The sequence below is a fragment of the Sus scrofa genome, chromosome 15 (genome assembly GCF_054392235.1).
Source record: "Sus scrofa isolate SSC_HxYL_T2T_F1_AM1 chromosome 15, Sscrofa_HxYL_maternal_Yorkshire_Landrace_v2.0, whole genome shotgun sequence".
Taxonomy (NCBI): domain Eukaryota; kingdom Metazoa; phylum Chordata; class Mammalia; order Artiodactyla; family Suidae; genus Sus; species Sus scrofa.
Window position 1 is genome coordinate 64,653,473 of NC_139397.1, and position 17,023 is coordinate 64,670,495.

The 17,023-nt window shown below is 41.2% G+C and overlaps 1 protein-coding gene across 16 annotated transcripts in view; it reads right to left on the reverse strand.

Moving 5' to 3' along the window:
- Positions 1–17,023, reverse strand: part of UNC5D (unc-5 netrin receptor D) — a 613,063-nt gene that overhangs the window by 298,082 nt on the left and 297,958 nt on the right. The gene's annotated exons all lie outside the window — the stretch shown is intronic.

Consider the following 17,023-nt stretch of genomic DNA (forward strand, 5'->3'; position numbering starts at 1 on the left):
TCCTTCAGACTTGTGCCCACATAGAGGAAGGAAGCAGCAGCCTGGGGGCTGAGGCTGAAGGAGAAGTTCTGGGGAGGTGTATTTGGGAGGCAGGACAAAGAAACCCAGGAGAGCTGAAGGGTTTAGGATCAGCTTTTCCTTTCTGTACTGGGTGTACCAGTGCTAACGTCCCCATTCTCAACAGTTGAAAACATCATACAGGAAAGATGACAATCAATACAGTTGCATCTAGCAAGACTGCTGAAGTTCTGAACACACTAGGTTGGCTCTGCTATTGGTGGCAAAATGCCACCTGACCAGCCAGGCGACACTAACGAGCTGTGGAAAGTACAGCTGACCACAGAATAACATGGGGGTCAGGGGTACCCACTGTTTGGGAAATCTAAAATCCATGTGTAAGTTATGTCTGCCCTCCTTATGTGGTTCCTCCTTATGTGCAGCTTCTGAATCTGGTGGTTCAACCACTACTGAAAACTGCTGCACAGAAGTGGACACACGCAGCTCAAATAACAACTGTACCAACACCTACTGCAAACCAGAGCAGATTTTCAGAAGAGAATCATGCAATTCTGCAATTCCATTTGGAGGAAAGTTATTATATTATGTTCACATTAACAACAACAAAACAAAATGCTCTTAATGATGGAATCTTCTAGATTTATAAGCAACTGATGGGGATAAAAAAAACAAACTGAAAGATTTCAGAAACAATGTCTATGAAGTGGTCTGAGTTCAGAAAATAATACATGATTTCCAACTGCGTGTTGCCTGGAAGGCTTTTGGGGGAGAGTAGAATTTGAGTTAGGTCATGATGGATAGCTAAAATTTGAACTTGATCAATACAATGAGAAACAGCGCAACCAAAAGTATGGGGATGAGAAAACCTACAAAAAATACATAAGAAACAACAGTTCAGTTTCCCTGGCTTGTGAGGTACATGGAGGAGTATAAAAAAAGATAATCTAGATAAACCCAAGCCTCATTATCTAGGGGCAAGCATATCAGCCTAAACATTTTAGCCTTTCTTCCAAGGCAGCTGAAGAGATGTGATAGGGTATGGTAAAATCTATGCTCCAGAAAAATTATTCTGGCACCAGCAATATTATTATGACTTGTAATGTCCATAGAGTGTTTGAAGAAACAGGGGAGAACAGTTTAATATTTATTCTGACAGTTTAAAAGGTTGCTGCCATTATGCATGGATTTTTGAAATCTGTTTTTGTTGACGGTAACAACTCTGCTGGCTATACACCTTACGAATGTAAAAGGGGAATGTAAAACAACTGAATTACTTGAACCTGAAATCAAATGACAATTTCATCTGTACCCACAGACCAGTGCTTCTTTCTGTTTCCATTTACCAGGAAGATGAACAACAATAATTTCGGGCAATTAATTCAGATCTTTGGCAAGGCCACACAAGAGTTTGCTGAATACAAGAATACTATGACAGCATCAAAGATGAAAAATGTCATTTGCCAAGCAGCAAGTTGAGAACTGTGCATGTGCATGTGTGTGTCATGCATGCGCGCGTATCACTGAAGCTGGTTTTTCAGAAATTACCCTTACCACAAGAAATCCATCCACAGGGAGTTTCCGTGTGGCTCAGCAGGTTAAGGATTCAGCCTTGTCACTGCTGTGTTGAAGGTTCGATTCTGCATCCAGAAACTTGCATGCCGTGGATGCCGGCAAAAAAAAAAAAAAAAAAAAAAAAAAAATCCATCCACAACTTCATAGACACTTTAGCAAGCTGGACTATGATATCACGGTAGTAGTGTCATTAGACCTCACTTCCGAAGGATCCAGAGTATAAACTTTCAGAGCCAGCACCATAATCCCTCTCATCAAATATTTGGGCGACAGGTGGAAAATTGTTCTGCCAGCTGAAGAAGACAAAATCCATTCCTTCTGGCAATTTTCTGCAATGAAAACTCCAGGAATGAATGTGCAATAACTTGTAGAAATAAATATCAAATATTATCACACAAAAGCAGTGTGCTCAAAATCTCTAACTGTAAACCAATTCCTGCTTATCTGAATTTTCAAATGTTGATTTTGTTTTGTGTTTGAATTGCCACTAAGGAAAAAGAAAATATTTCCCCACTTTTAAAGCCAAAGGGATGCTAAATTCAAACAAAGTAAAGGAACACTGAAAGCTGGACCACCTCCAAGGTCAGGATGCAAGGGCCAAAAGACCATTTTCCATCATTATCGAGCTTATCTGCTGAGATTAGGATGCTGTACACAAGCCAGACCGGAAATGAATGTCGTGCCTGACTCTTCTAGGTTGGTTGCAGGAACTTCCATCTGCTCTGTGATGCAGATAGATCACATTCTGATGATGTTTCTTGTAACGTTTCTCTCAAAGGCTCTCATTTGCTCACTTGTGTGAGAACTTGGCAGATGGGTATGTGATAGCATAGAGAGGCTACCAGGGTTTGCAGCATGTTAATGATGGAGAGAGGACTGCACACCAGCACTCCGGGTCCTGGATTTTACACATGAACTCTGCAACCACTCTTTCCCACGTGGGACCTGTGTCTTAGGTCACTTGGCTACTGAGATGTTTCAGGTAAAGGACAGGCAGGGAACATGAGTTCTATGGAAACACCAAACTGAACACATTAATTCAATCTAAGTTCTTTAATTTGGAGGCTCTTGCTGCCCCACCCCTACCCTTTCCACCAACAGCTTTCTTACGTGGCTGGTGTTTGTAATAACCAATTGATTGTACTTTACTGAATTGGCATTTTATGCAATCCATAGGGGAAGTGTATTTCTGCAATAGCTTTAAAATGTTAAATAAATGATGTAAACAAAATGACCAGTGGAATGCATTATTTAGTTTTAAAAAGCAAGCTCCTTTCAGAGGTTTTAAAAGAACTCACATAACAGGCAAGCAACCATTATACACACACCATTCAGTGGCACAAGGACAATTTCTTTGATGCCTTCTCTATGCCAGGCATTGTGTTAGGAGTGGAATATTCATGAACACCAGGCGACAAAAATCCATCTCCTTTAAGTAGTTGACATTCATGGGGTGGGGGAGATGATACACACATTTTCAACATATTTAAAAATGTATAGAATGGTAGATGATGATAAAGTTCTGTAGGACAAAACAGAGCAGGGAAAAGGCTGCTGGGTGAGAGGGAATTGCAATTTGCAATAGTGTGGCTAGAAGGGCTTAGGAAGGTAAAGTGTAAAAGAGGTACGGAAGAAATGCACATGGATATTCAAGAAAGAGCATTTTGAGCACAGGAAACAGAAAGTGCAAAGGTTCTGAGGTAGGTGCATGCCTGTAACACTAGAGAAACCATAGGAAGCAAAGATAGACGTGTATATGGGGGGTGGGGGGAGGAGTGGCGAAGAGTAGAGATGAGGAAGGAATGAGAATAAAGGAGGGGAGAAGAGACACACACATAAGCCTGTTCAGGCCCCTGAACTTTGAGTTTAAGTCTGAGAGAGAGATGAACCTTTGGAGCTTCTATACAGAAGTCAGGATCTCCTTTATTCACATCAGCTCAGATGTTAACTTTTCTCAGAGGCCAACCCTGACAGTCCTGTTTAATACTGAAAAACCCTGGCCCTCTCTACCCCTCCTGTGCTAATCTACTCATTCTTTTTCCATAGTATGTTCACCTTCTAACTTTTTGAATTTTTTTTTAATTTATAAAGCATATAATCTATTCCTTGTTTCTCTAGTAGAATGTGAGGTACACAAAGGCAGGGACCTGTCTCCAGGTCACTAGCAAATCCCAATCACCTGGACGAGAGGCTGGCTCAGAAAGGCTGGAAATCTTATCCATCGTTCTTACTGAGTCAAAAAAGATGATGGTAAAGGTGCTAAGGATGATTTCAAAATGGCTCGGGAAAGCTGTTGTCTTTTGAATGATAAGGGAGATATGGGGGAAAAGTAGGTACTAAAAAGAAAGAGTAGTTCTTTAGACTTGTGGATGCCAAGGGGGAGGGAGCCAGATAGAGGGGGAGTTTGGGGTTAATAGATGCAAACAATTACATTCAGAATGGATATGCAATGAGGTCCTATTTTACAGCACAGGAAACTATATCTAATCTCCAGGGATAGACCACAATGGAAGATAATAAAGGAATGTATACATATGTATGACTGTGTCACTTTGCTATACAGTAGAAATTGGCACAATATTGTAAATCAATTATGCTTTAATTTAAAAAACAACAACAGGAGTTCCCATTGTGATGCAGTGGAAATGAACATTACTAGTATCTGTGAGGATGCAGGTTCAATCCCTGGCCTCACTAAGTGGGTTTGGAAATCTGGCATTGCCATGAGCTGTGGTATGGGTCACAAACACAGCTTGGATCCTGAGTTGCTGTGGCTGTGGCACAGCCCAACAGCTGTAGCTTCAATTCTATCCCTGGCCTGGGAACTTCTATATGCCACAGGTACGGCCCTAAAAAGCAAAAAAATAAAAATAAAAAATAAACAAACAACAACAACCAGAGTTCCTGTTGTGGATCAGCAGTAATGAACTCGACTAGTACCCATGAGGATATGTGTTCGATTCCTGGCCTCACTCAGTGGATTAAGGATCTGGCTTTGCTGTGAGCTGTGGTGTAGGTCGCAGACATGGCTTAGATCCTGTGTTGCTGTGGCTGTGGTGTAGGAGGGCAGCTGGAGTTTCAATTCAACCCCTAGCCTGAAAATTTCCATATGCTGCAGATGAGGCAAAAAAAAAAAAAAAAAGTCAAAGAAAAATAAAAGAGAAAAACAATAAAAAAAAAAAAAAGACGATGAAGAAAGAGTAGTTCTTACTTATTCAGGTTGTAAAGTCAGAGAGAAAGGGTAGGATGAAAGGATGAAGTTGAAAGTCTTCACCTTAAATGAGGCACTGCAGGAAACTAATTTATTTGCCAGGGTTTCTCCTCAAGATTTTAATACCTTCCAAAGTTCAAGAAATGGCTCATGGTCAGATTATAAGAATCCTATTTCATAATCTACAAGGGCAGAAACCTCATTTAAATCCTTCTTAGTAAATTCAATTAGTTTTTTTTTTTTTAATTTAGGTAATGGTAAAACTTTCTAAGAACCAAGGAAAATTCAGCCATGTACCTAATGAAGTGACCACAGGCCTGATTACTCTTTTGGTGTCTTAATATGCAGAGAGACAGCCTTCTCCCCTTATTCATTACTTCTACATGAGTGTGTATGTCTGGAAGTAATGGGTCTTCAGAACACACAGTGAGTTCAGATCAGTGCAACACAAACATATCTGTAAACTGCTTGCACATTCAATAATTTAAAAGACATATACATTTTGGAGGAAGTGTATCCTTAATTTATACCCTAATTAGAAATGACACTTTGTATGGATACACCTCCATATTTCCAATAAAAGGAGTGTTCATCAAGTAAATTATAAGATGTAAATAAGATGAAGGAAGTAACTGTTGTAACTAGTTTTAAAATTACAATTTTTCAAGGATTTCAGAAGCCTCCATTCTACATGGAGGATAAGTAAATCCACTTAGCAATGTAATCAGAGAAAGCAACCCTATGTTCATGACTGTATGAAATGAGAAAGTTATCAAATATCTTTTTTTTTTCTTTTTACAGCTGCGCCTGTGGCACACAGAAGTTCCTGGGCCAGAGGTCAGATCAGAGCTGCAGCCTACGCCACAAACACATCAATGTTAGATCCTTAACCCACTGAATGAGGCCAGGGATTGAATCCACATCCTCACAAACACTATGTCAGGTTCTTAACCCACTGAGTCAAGATAGAACTCCCAAATGTCTTTAATGTATACTTTATAACATGTCTTATCATAGTCCATCTTTGGACTGATATTACCTGGAGGTGAGGTGTTCTGGTCAGGTGTGTTTTCTGATTAGAATTACAGTATTTCAGAGTTGGAATGAAATTTAAATATAATCTCATGTCTGCAAACTTTAGATTTGTGAACTCCCATCAATATATTGTCCATCTTCTACCAGTGCAGACCTGCCAAGAAGACCATCATTGCCTCTCAAGACAGTCATGTTTTCCTTCTAAGAGTTTTAGGCTGGTTTGGCAGTGGTAAGTGAATCTGTTTTGGATTGAGAGAGCCTGGATTCCGACCCCCATACTACTACTTACTCCTATGAGACCATCAGTATTTTATTTAACCATGTTGTTTCTTACATGCAAAATAGGGGTCAACTTAGAACTTTGTAGGGTGGCTGTGAAAATAAAACATGTAAACCACATAAAGTGCTTACTATCATGTTCAGGATTTTAAAATCAGTGCTGTTTTTGCTATTGTTATGAACACGGTTCTGCACAGTGGTCCTGGGCTGCTAAGAATGAGCCAGAAACTATGTCAATTAGAATTATACAAGATTCACTTCATTATTTTCTTGGCATCTCAGGATTTTACAGGCCCTCATGAATCCTGGTTACTGGGAAAGAACACAAATCTTGGAAAGTTCAGGCACTGTTTTCATACTGACCCTAGGGTCAATCATCTTTGAAAAGGAGAAGTCCCTGAAAGTATGATTTTCCTAAGAGTTGTGAATTCTCTTACACATTCAGGAAGACCCAACACTTGATGAATTGGGGTGTTGTTGGTTGGATTCCAGCCAGTAGAGGCTTTGTTCCATAATTGGCCTTTCTATCAATTAGTCCAAATTAGTAAATTTCACTGTACATTTGTTCCTGTCAAGAATGAATTAATAATTTAAGTATGACATTATATAAATACCAGACAGTGATGTATGTGTATCATCTTTGGTTGACATCAATTTTCCTGTGATGTCTGTTATCTGCTCTTGCCACCACCAAGGACAAGATTATTGGGAGGACCTATGTGAACCACTCAGACTCTCCCCCACAAGGATGCAAAAATCACTTCCTTTAAAAAAAAAACAAAAACAAAAACAAAAAAACACCAAGGAACATGATTCTAATTTACAGACTGTGAACCTGACTTGTCTTGCCAAGCTGAGATACTGGACAAGCTATCCAGAAAGACACTGGTCAGGCTGTGGTGGTGTCAAATCATCTGTTTCCTGCACTCAGAACAATCTCGCAGGGCAGAGATTGTAATAGGTTCTTGTCACAACTTCAACAAGGAAGTTTTAATGTCCCTCAACAAGTCAGAGTGAGGAGAGGGTAAACTGTCCCAGTTGGGAATGCATGGAAGCACATCACCAGTGATCCTATTTCAACTTAGGAGCTGATGAGATGGATTGGGGAGAGGATCTAGTTGGGGGGTGGGGGGGACAAGAGAAGAAAGCCAGCATGCACCAGGGGCTCCAAGAGCCACATCTGCCTCAATTTGAAAAGTAATTAATTCCCCTAGCAAGCTGGACAAGCATTAAAGATCTTTTTTTTTTTTTTTTTTGTCCTTTTTTTGCTATTTCATGGGCTGCGTCTGCAACCTACACCACAGCTCACAGCAACACCGGATGGTTAACCCACTGAGCAAGGGCAGGGACCAAACCCACAACCTCATGGTTCCTAGTCGGATTCGTTAACCACTGCGCCACGACGGGAACTCCCATTAAAGATCTTTACACCAGCTCCCTGTGTGGCCCTGTATAGCTGCAGGGCCCTATTCATTTGTACACTTTCCTGGACCTCCTCTCACACCTCTCAGCCCTGATGCCTCTCCCAGTTTCCCACAAAGGGCTGCAGCCAGGCCACATGCCCTTATTCCTACTACTTCAATGCAGTAAGAAATTTTCCTTCATCAACCCACAAGAAAGGAAGCTGTGTGGTGCTGATGACTTCCCCCTGCCCCACAGGCCATCACATCCAACTTACATAATTTGTACCAACAGTCCTTTATCCTCTGATGCAGTAGAAAACAGGGGAAAGAGACTGTGTCAGCAGCCAGACACACCTTAACATGCATGATTTTAGTCCTTTAGCTTTCCTGGGCCATCATGTCCTCATTATCTATTAACATGGAGCTGATAATATCTACTTTAATTAGTGGTGGCAAGAATCAGAAAATAAGGAGTTTTTGCTGTGGCACAAGAGGATTAGCAGTGTCTCTGCAGGACCACGATGCAGGTTCGATCCCCTGCCCAAGCACTGTAGGTTAAGGATCCCGCCTTGCCGCAGTTGTGGCATAGGTGCCAACTGTGGCTCAGATTTGATCCTTACTGGCCTGGGGACTCCATATGCAGCCAAAAAAGAAAAAAGAAAAATTAAGAAATGAGTAACTAATTAAGCATTTTCCCTAGACATTAACTATTATTAATTCAAAGTTTGTTGATTTTTTTTGTTTGTTTGTTTGGTTGAACCCACTGCATGCAGAAGTTCCCAGGCCAGGGAATGAACCTGCAGCATAGCATCGACCCAAGCTGCAGCAGTGACAATGCTGGACCCTTAACTTGCTGAGCTACCAGGAAATCCCGAACTAATTTGTTTGTTGAGCTTTAAAAATATGCTCACGAAATCGAATTGAGGCAGGCACACTACTAAATTTTATTTTCTTAAGGTGACAGAATCCCACCAAATACTTCCAGTTCATTTCTAGATTACTGACAAAGCCCTACGTCTTTATTTTCCAAAGCTTTCCCTTCTCTGTTCTGCCTAAGCCTATCGCCAGTGGGTGTAATTAAGGGACTTAGTGCTTGGCTGCCATTCTGAGAGGCACAACCTCTACCCCAGTGCCACCTGGCAATCTACCAGAATTTGTTTTCTGCCAGTCTGCCATTTCCCACTCTGAAATCCTCTTTTGGAAAGGAAGTTGGAAGAGACGTGGAGCCAGTTTTGACTTCCCAGTGGTACTTCAAAAAAGGTGCAATTTGTCTTTTTGGAGGGTTCATTCTTGGATTGTCTGTTTAATAATTACATGAGAAGACTCGAAGGCCTTAGCTTAGAGTAAACTTGCCCCATCTTTGTCGCTCACTGATCTCTGAAGAGAAGCACAACATTCTCATTAGGAAACAAATGGTGCTCTCTGATAAAGTCAGAATGTCAGGCCCTAAGTAGATGAGGATAATTTAAAAAATTGAAATGATCTAGACCTAGGTCAGAGTTTCAACTTTTCTTCCCAGCTACATCTAAAAATAACTCTAACTTTAAACAGAACAAACAAAGACCCTCCAAGGTCACTCTATTAAGAAGGCACTGGAGGAGTTCCCTGGTGGTTCGTTAAGGATCCAGCATCATCACATCTGTGGCACAGGCTCAATCCCTGTCCCAGAAACTTTTGCATGCCCTAGTTGTGGCCAAGAAAAAAAAAATTTTTTTTAAAGCATGCATTGGAGACCATATAGGGAGGAAAGAAAATATGAGAATGCTCAAATGTTCCTAGATGGAAGTTTCAAAAGTTTTCAAGGCATGTGTTAACCCACTGATTTCTTATAATAGCCCTGGGAAATGTCATTATCAAACTAGCTTTACTAGGGCAATTTAAGTGCCCAATTGGTCATCTTAGGACAAGAGAAAGAGCAAGGCTTCTGATTTCAGCTCCAGCATTGATCCATTAAACCAGAGCCCCTGCAACCTACTCAATACCAAAAGTAAGGTTTTGATATTTTTTCTTCTTGATTTGTCTTTTATCAATAACTGAGACCTATGACAGTTTCTCCATATGCCAGACTATATTGTCACTGTCCTCCAACACCCTGTCCACAAAGGCATTCTCTTTTTATTTTTATGGCCACACCTGTGGCATATGGAAGTTCCTAGGCTAAGTGTCTAATGGGAGCTTCAGCTGCAACCTGCCCTACAGCCACAGCAATAGCAACACCAGATCCAAGCTGCATCAGTGACCTACACTGCAGCTTATGGCAATGCTGGATCCTTAACCCACTTAGCAAGGCCAGGGATCAAACCTGTATCCTCACAAACACTATATCATGTTCTTAAACCACTGAACCACAACAGGAACTCAAAGCCATTCTTAATTACACAATCAAGGACAGACTGCCTTAAATGGTACCAATACCTGTGAAATTTATTTATTTTTTTAAATAAACTTATTTGCTTTTGAGGTCTACATATGCTGCATATGAAAGTTCCTAGGCTAAGGGTAAAACTGGAGCTACAGCTGCTGGCCTACACCACAACTCATGGCAAGGCTGGATCCTTAACCCACATAGCGAGGCCAAGGATTGAACCCAAGTCCTCATGGATATTAGTGGAGTATGTTACAGGATCTGCCCAGGGTATTTCACCCACACTGTGGGTCTGTCAACAGGGGCTGATGAGAAATGAAGCCCTGATGGAGAGGTACCCAAAGACTCAGCCCCAGAAAAACACCTTCAAAGAGAATGGATAAACCTGTCCAACAAGATTCTGAAAAGTCAGGGCATTAACTAAAACATTTAAAGCAATAGAGTCCCTCTCATTTACTCTTCCAACAGCACTGACCCCCAAAGTCGTGCCTGTCCACTCAGCATCCATCAGTTCCTTCCACCTCATAGTCTTGGGTGCCTAGAGTCATCTGCCTATGCTGGACCACAGCTGTCCCATTCCACGTCCTCCTCTCCTAACATCCCCTACAATGACTTCATCAGTGCTTGCAGACTCCTAAACAAATGGGCAACCCATCCAAAGAAAACAAGTCTCTGAATCGCAGTAAGTTACAATCTTTAATTTGTGAGTGTGGAATCAAAAACTGGCCTGCCATTTTCTATGTGGCCTTAGGCAAACTATTTGAATCTTGGAATTTCAGATTCTTTATCTCTGAAGCTGAATGGTTATACCTCTATCTCCAGTGGCTACTACTTGCTTAGGGACTTCTTTTTGAAGAAGGACCCCATCTAGTCTTGCCCTTTACAAGGCTCTGCAATTTCTTATACCAGTCAGGGTAATTCTCACCAATATTAGGCATGGGAAACAATTTTGACATTACGATGTGAATGACAGTATGCTAAGGGGACTTTGGGACTTAAAAAGATACACTCAAGAAGAAAGAACCTTTCTTCTACCTGACAAGGTATCTGAATGTGATGACTGGAACTGCTCTAGCCATCCTGTTACCACCTGTGGAGCCACCCTGTTACCACCTGTGGAGCCGGTCTGAGCATACATTCACCTCACTGAGGACGATGGCATATAATGTTCAAAATTACCTGGTTTTCTGACATCCTCATTGAAGGCTGCATTCATCATTTACATTGCATCAAATAATAAATGTTCTTATAATTTAGGTCCTCCAAGTCAGGGCTTTTTCCTACCACTTGAAGCTGGCAGAAACCATAGTAAATGAAAATTATGACAATATCTAACATCAAATGTCTCAAGGTCAAGTATCATTTGAAACACGTTAGTATATTTACTTATTTGATTATCACCACAATCCTCTCAGGCTGTTAGAAAGCAGCACAAAAAATCCCTCAAACTGAAGCTAATTAAGGTCAGCCAAACATGGCAACCATTTCATGTGTTAAAATCACAGGAGATAATATTTCCTACTTTATGGTTCTGTTTCTTGAATTTAAAACACATATGTTAAATGTTAATGAACGCTCTGTCGGGCATACAGCTAGCATGCATAAAAGGTAGCTATATTTAATGTTCTTTTCACTGCCACATTCTCTTTCTTTAGATCTTAAGATAGCACCAGACAAGGAGGCATTTTTAATAGACACTCTTTCACAATGATGATTCAGAAGGAGGAGCGCCGGGAGTGGGAGTGGGAATTAAAATTCTAACCCCCTTCCTATTAAGAAAACTTTCAGCACAGCCTTTAAGCATTCTAATTAACAAAAACTTATGCTACTCATTACTCTTAATTTCTCCACAAGAGAATGCAACGCTCTAGCAGAGAGTGTGAAACACAGAAATTCTTGAGCTGAGGTCAAATCCTATCTCTGATATTTGACAATTCTGATCTTGGGCGAGTCATTCTACCCGAGTCTGAATTCTCGTGCCATTTATACCTTTGTCTGAGGCCTGGTTTTGCCATGTTACACAGGTGTGTAAATTCAGGCACCACTGAATGTCACCTAGGGATGCTGTTAAAATGCAGGTTCTGATTAAGCCATTCTGGGGAAAGGCATGACATTTTGTCATCTATTGACCAAATTCCAAGGCAATACTGATGCTCATGGCTTAAGGATCCACTTTGAGGAGGAGCTTAAGCAGTTTCCTCATCTATTTTTTTAAAAAAAGAAAAGAAAATAGAGGTATCTACATCGTAGAGTTCTCAATAGTACAGCTGACCCTTGAACAATAGGAGTTTGAAGCGCCAGACTCCACTTATGTGTAGATATTTTTCAATTGTAAATACTACAAATCTACAAGATTTGCCTGTGGTTGAATCCACGAATGCTAAGGGAAGGTGAATGCTGAAGGTCTGCGGATGGTGAGAGCCACTTACATGTAGAGTTTTGATCATGTGGAGACTGGACACTGCTAATCTCCAGTGTTGTTTAAGGGTCAACTCAACACAGAATAGAAGCCTAGGTATTAAGTATTAGGAGCACGGAAGCTCAGGAAGCTTCCACGTTCATCCAGGCTGGTTAAGGGCAGCCCTGAAATCTGTTTCTGCTCTCACCCATATGTGACAATTCTGCTTAGATCTGAACAGTATCTAGTCTGTACACTGAAAAGGACTTCAGCATGTAGGAAGGGTAACTTTATGGAGCCGCCCTTCTCTCCGAGTTCACCCCCACTCTGGGGTTCTTTATTTATCTAGCTCTCTGTGTTTTAGGTAAGCTTTGTCATGATGTCCTTATCTCAGTGAGACTCTGCAGAAATGAAGAGGGGGTAACTTCCCATAAAACATGTTTATAATTGGCTACAGGAGACTAACACATTTATATCTACCAATGAGGATTAATATGCTCATAAAACACCAGTAGTAGCTGTCTCTCTCCCGTGCCAGCTAAGAAGAACCATCCCATCACAGTCTCTTTTGTGTTTAAATCCATATTTTATCTACATATATTTATGTATTTAAAAAACAGTCAAATTTTAAATATTAAGTAGAATGCAAGTTATAACAAATAATCACGTCTCCCACACTTATTTAATGCTGAAGTTAAGCAACAAAATCACATTCAATAAACATGTCCCTCAAACACGAGGTTTTATTTAAGACATCCAATAAAGCATGCGATGCTATTTGCTCCTAGGTAAAATACCAGAGCAGGAAGTCTGTAAACTCGGGGGAATTCTATCTTCATTCGATAGATTCTAATGATGGTAAGGATGGGGGTAATTTCATCCAAATTGTTTAATTCTGAAAGAGAAGAGAGATGACTTTTGCCTTTCCTTTTTCTTTGTCTGCCTTTGCAAGAGACTTTTCCAAAAACGAAGATGGATGCGGTTAAGCTTTGGCTCTGGGTAATGTGAGAGGTTCCTTCCCCTACAAAGGAGCTCATTTCTATCCTCCTCAGGGCACTCAGCTGCTCCACCCAGGGCTCAGCCCATTGTGATCTACCTTTGAGATCTCTCTCTCCCTTAACAAACACCTTCCTCTCTCTCTCTAAACGGAAACCTGTATCAAAGCAGCCATCAGCACACAATCAACTTACAGAGGACAAGCAGGCTGCAGGCTAGCCAGGGAGGGCTCTTGTACTTTTGGCCTTGATCAGGTAGCACCCAGAAGGGATGGAGTTCCTATAGAATTTATTTCTGACACTAAGCCAGCCCTTCTGCAGAGAGAGACTTACTTTGACTGCCTGGATAACCACATTTTGTGAACCCTGTGTTTCCATAGAGCACGTTTATGTCTGATTGTCTGTCTGCTTCTGGTCACCAGACATCACCTGCTTATTGAGCACCTAACTTATACCAGGTAATGTGCTAGGCTCGGGTACACAAATCAGACACTTGTCCTGACGTCACCAAGCTTATGGCAGAACACCCAGAGAAATGCTGAAATTGTGGTACCCTAAATGCTTCAAGTGCTTTCTCACTACTCTCCTCAGACCCACCATCTATGTTATAACAGTTTTGTTAAACTCTATTAAAGATTTTGGGTTTATTTTCAACTAATCCTTTTTTTTTTTTTTTTTGGCCACGCCCAAGGCATGCAGAAGTTCCCTGGCCAGAGATCAAACCCATACCATAACAGTGACAACACAGAATCCTGAACCCACTGAGCCACCAGGGAACTCCTTAACTAAGCCATTTTTCTTTCTTTCTTTTGGCGGCCCCAAAGCTTGTGGAGTTTCAGGGCCAGGGATCAGATCTGAGCCACAGTTGCAACCTAAGCCACAGCTGTGGCAATGCTAGATTCTTAACCGAATGTGCTGGGCCGAGGATCAAACCTGCATCCCAGTGCTCCCAAGATGCTGCCAATCGCATTGCAGCATGGCAAGAACTCCTAACCCATTTTCAAATGGTCGAATTTACCCACCTCCACTCCCCAATGTAGACACTATTTGGTTTTGGTCAATTTTCACAAAGATCTGGCCCAATTGTTAGCTTTAATTTCATGCATATGTATGCATTCAAGTAATCACTAGTCCTTTATTGAGCAGCTAGGGCATGTGGGCTTTATGCTAAACAAGAGGATAATCACCAGTCCTCAAGAGGCCCTTAGTCTAGTAGGCAAGGTGGAAACACACCTTGAGGAGGATCTGATGTGTAATATAGTGGGAAGTTCAGAAAACAAGAGTCCAAGATGGCTTCACAGAGGAGGAAATAGTTAAGTCACTGGTTTATGTATACACAGCTTGACGAGAAATATAAGGGGGTTAATAAAAGCATTTAATATCTTTTAAGACCAAGTAAATAAAAGAGGTAAAGACAAACCTCCTTGAAAACTAAATTAAAAACTAAGTATATTCATGGTAGACTTAGCTTAGTGCCACTGAAATGTGAAACCGATTCCAAGCATCCCTCGGGATCTGCTGGGGCTTGATTCCAGGACCTACTACAGATACCCAAATTCCCAGATGCTCAAGTTCCATCATTAGCCCTCTGCATCCGTGGGATCCGTATCCACAGAGTGAACCAATCAGGGATACAGAGGGCCAACTGAACTTAAAATGAAAGGTGATGTTCTATCTAACCTGTGTCTGTTGGTTAATGCTGTCTTGGGTTTGAGGGGTGCAAGACAGCATTCACGCATGCCTGGTGTGCTATTTTCACTTGCACAAAAATTCCATTTGAATGTTAGATGTTCTGGGGGTGAAAATGAGATGTGTGAGTTGCCACGATTCACAGATTTTTTTTTTCCCCAATGCCATGCAATGTCCCCACTAATGAGTAACAGCTGAGAAGCAATATAGGTTATTAATGGCCTTCTGCTTGGAAATGAAAACAGGCCTTTTTCATGCCGCTTATAAACAGCTTATCGTGTTCCTGGAGCTTCTCCCTTGCCCCATTTCTCCATCCAAGCTACTCTTCTCAAAACCTTTTCAACATTTAAAACCAAAACTCTCAAGGGGAAAAAACAAAAACAAAAACGGGTTCCTCAAAAATTGCTTCCTCTGGCAAGATGATGCCAGACTGGACATAATTAAAATGTACTTATAACAGTTATTTTCAAAGTCTTCACCCCAGAGAACAAATTTTTCCCAACAACTAAACATCTGAAACTCATGGGGTTTGTTTGGTGGGAAGATTGATCATTTTATTCAGTTATGATAAATCAAAGAGGCAAACTTCCATGAGGGAGAATTGAACTGACCACAAGGCTAATACCCCATCTTCCATAAAGGAAAACTAAAACCAAGATTCCACCCAAGTGCAAGTATCAAAGTAAGTGTTTCTCTGGCCTCTGGTCAGTTCTGAATCATTGGCTAATGTGTGGACTTGCAAACTAGCATGAGGACAGTATTGAATGAAACTGAATCCGGCCTTCATCACAACTGCACCTGTGGTGTGGGGTTGATTCTTAGTTAGAAAAAATTTCATTTACCAAAGCTATTGGTCCAAACCAATCCCCCAGCTCTTCCTTCAACTTGATTTGTAGATCAATTGTCGTGATTAAAGTAAGGGATTTCAAGGAGCCAAATGCTGATTCAAATGTTAGAGGTGCTTACAGCAGTGTTATTCACATCCTGCTTTTAGACTAAACTGGTTGAGTTCCTGTTTCTAAGCAAGGAAGTTTCAAAAAACTGCTGAATGCTTGGAAACTGGTGTGGGGGAGCAGAAGGTGCCCAGGGAAGGAAAGCACAGGGATGCAAGGAGTGACATGCTATAGGTAAGTTCTAGAACTGATTTTTTTGCCAACTATGGAATGATTCACACAATTAAGTGACTGTGAGTTCTAAGCTAATGAAGCTGGGTTTGTGGATCCTCTATATACACTCAACCAAAGCTCTAAGGTCATGCCTTCTAACAAAATTCAGCCACCCGCCTTTAGAGGAAACAGGCCAGCCACATCAATACAAATGTGCCAACAGGACTGAAACACAAATCCTAAAACCAAACATGAATCTGCTCTCATTTCCCATTTCTTCCTGGTGGAGGTGGACTGAGGTCCATCTTCCTCTTCCTACAAGTAGGCATTTGATCCTATGCCTCCCGCTTTTCTAGGTGGCTCACCTATCATGTCTGCCTTTCTTTTCTATAGTATACAGCTTTCCAGTCTCCCTGTACTGACCCTTCTTGTCAGTTTTAGCTGTGATAAAATCTCTATCCCGTTAATCAAAAACAGTATACAGGAGTTCCCAGGTGGTGTATTGGGTTAAGGATCCCGCTTTGCCACGGCTATGGTTCAGGTCACTGCGTGGTACAGGTGTGATCCCTGGCCCTGAAGCTCTGCATGCCTTGGGCGCAGCAAAAAAAAAAAAAAAAAAAAAAAAAATGGGTGCGTTAAAAATAAAATCAAAACCTGTAATAGTGGTTCATAAAACTGTTATAAAGTAGATGGAGGGGCTGAGGAGAAGAGTAAGAACACTCTTTGGGATTTGGGGCACCACAATTCTCAGTGCCTCTCTGGGTACTCTGCTGTAAGCTTAGGGATGCCAGCATGCTATGGGTGCAAAAAAAAAAAAAAAAAAAAAAACTATAAAGATCTACAGTCCACTATCTTTCTTCTCTTTCACAAAAGAGTAGCCTACATTCATTACTCCTTACAACTCTTTAACCTACTCAGTCTAGAAACATTCAACCAACATAGATCCCACCAA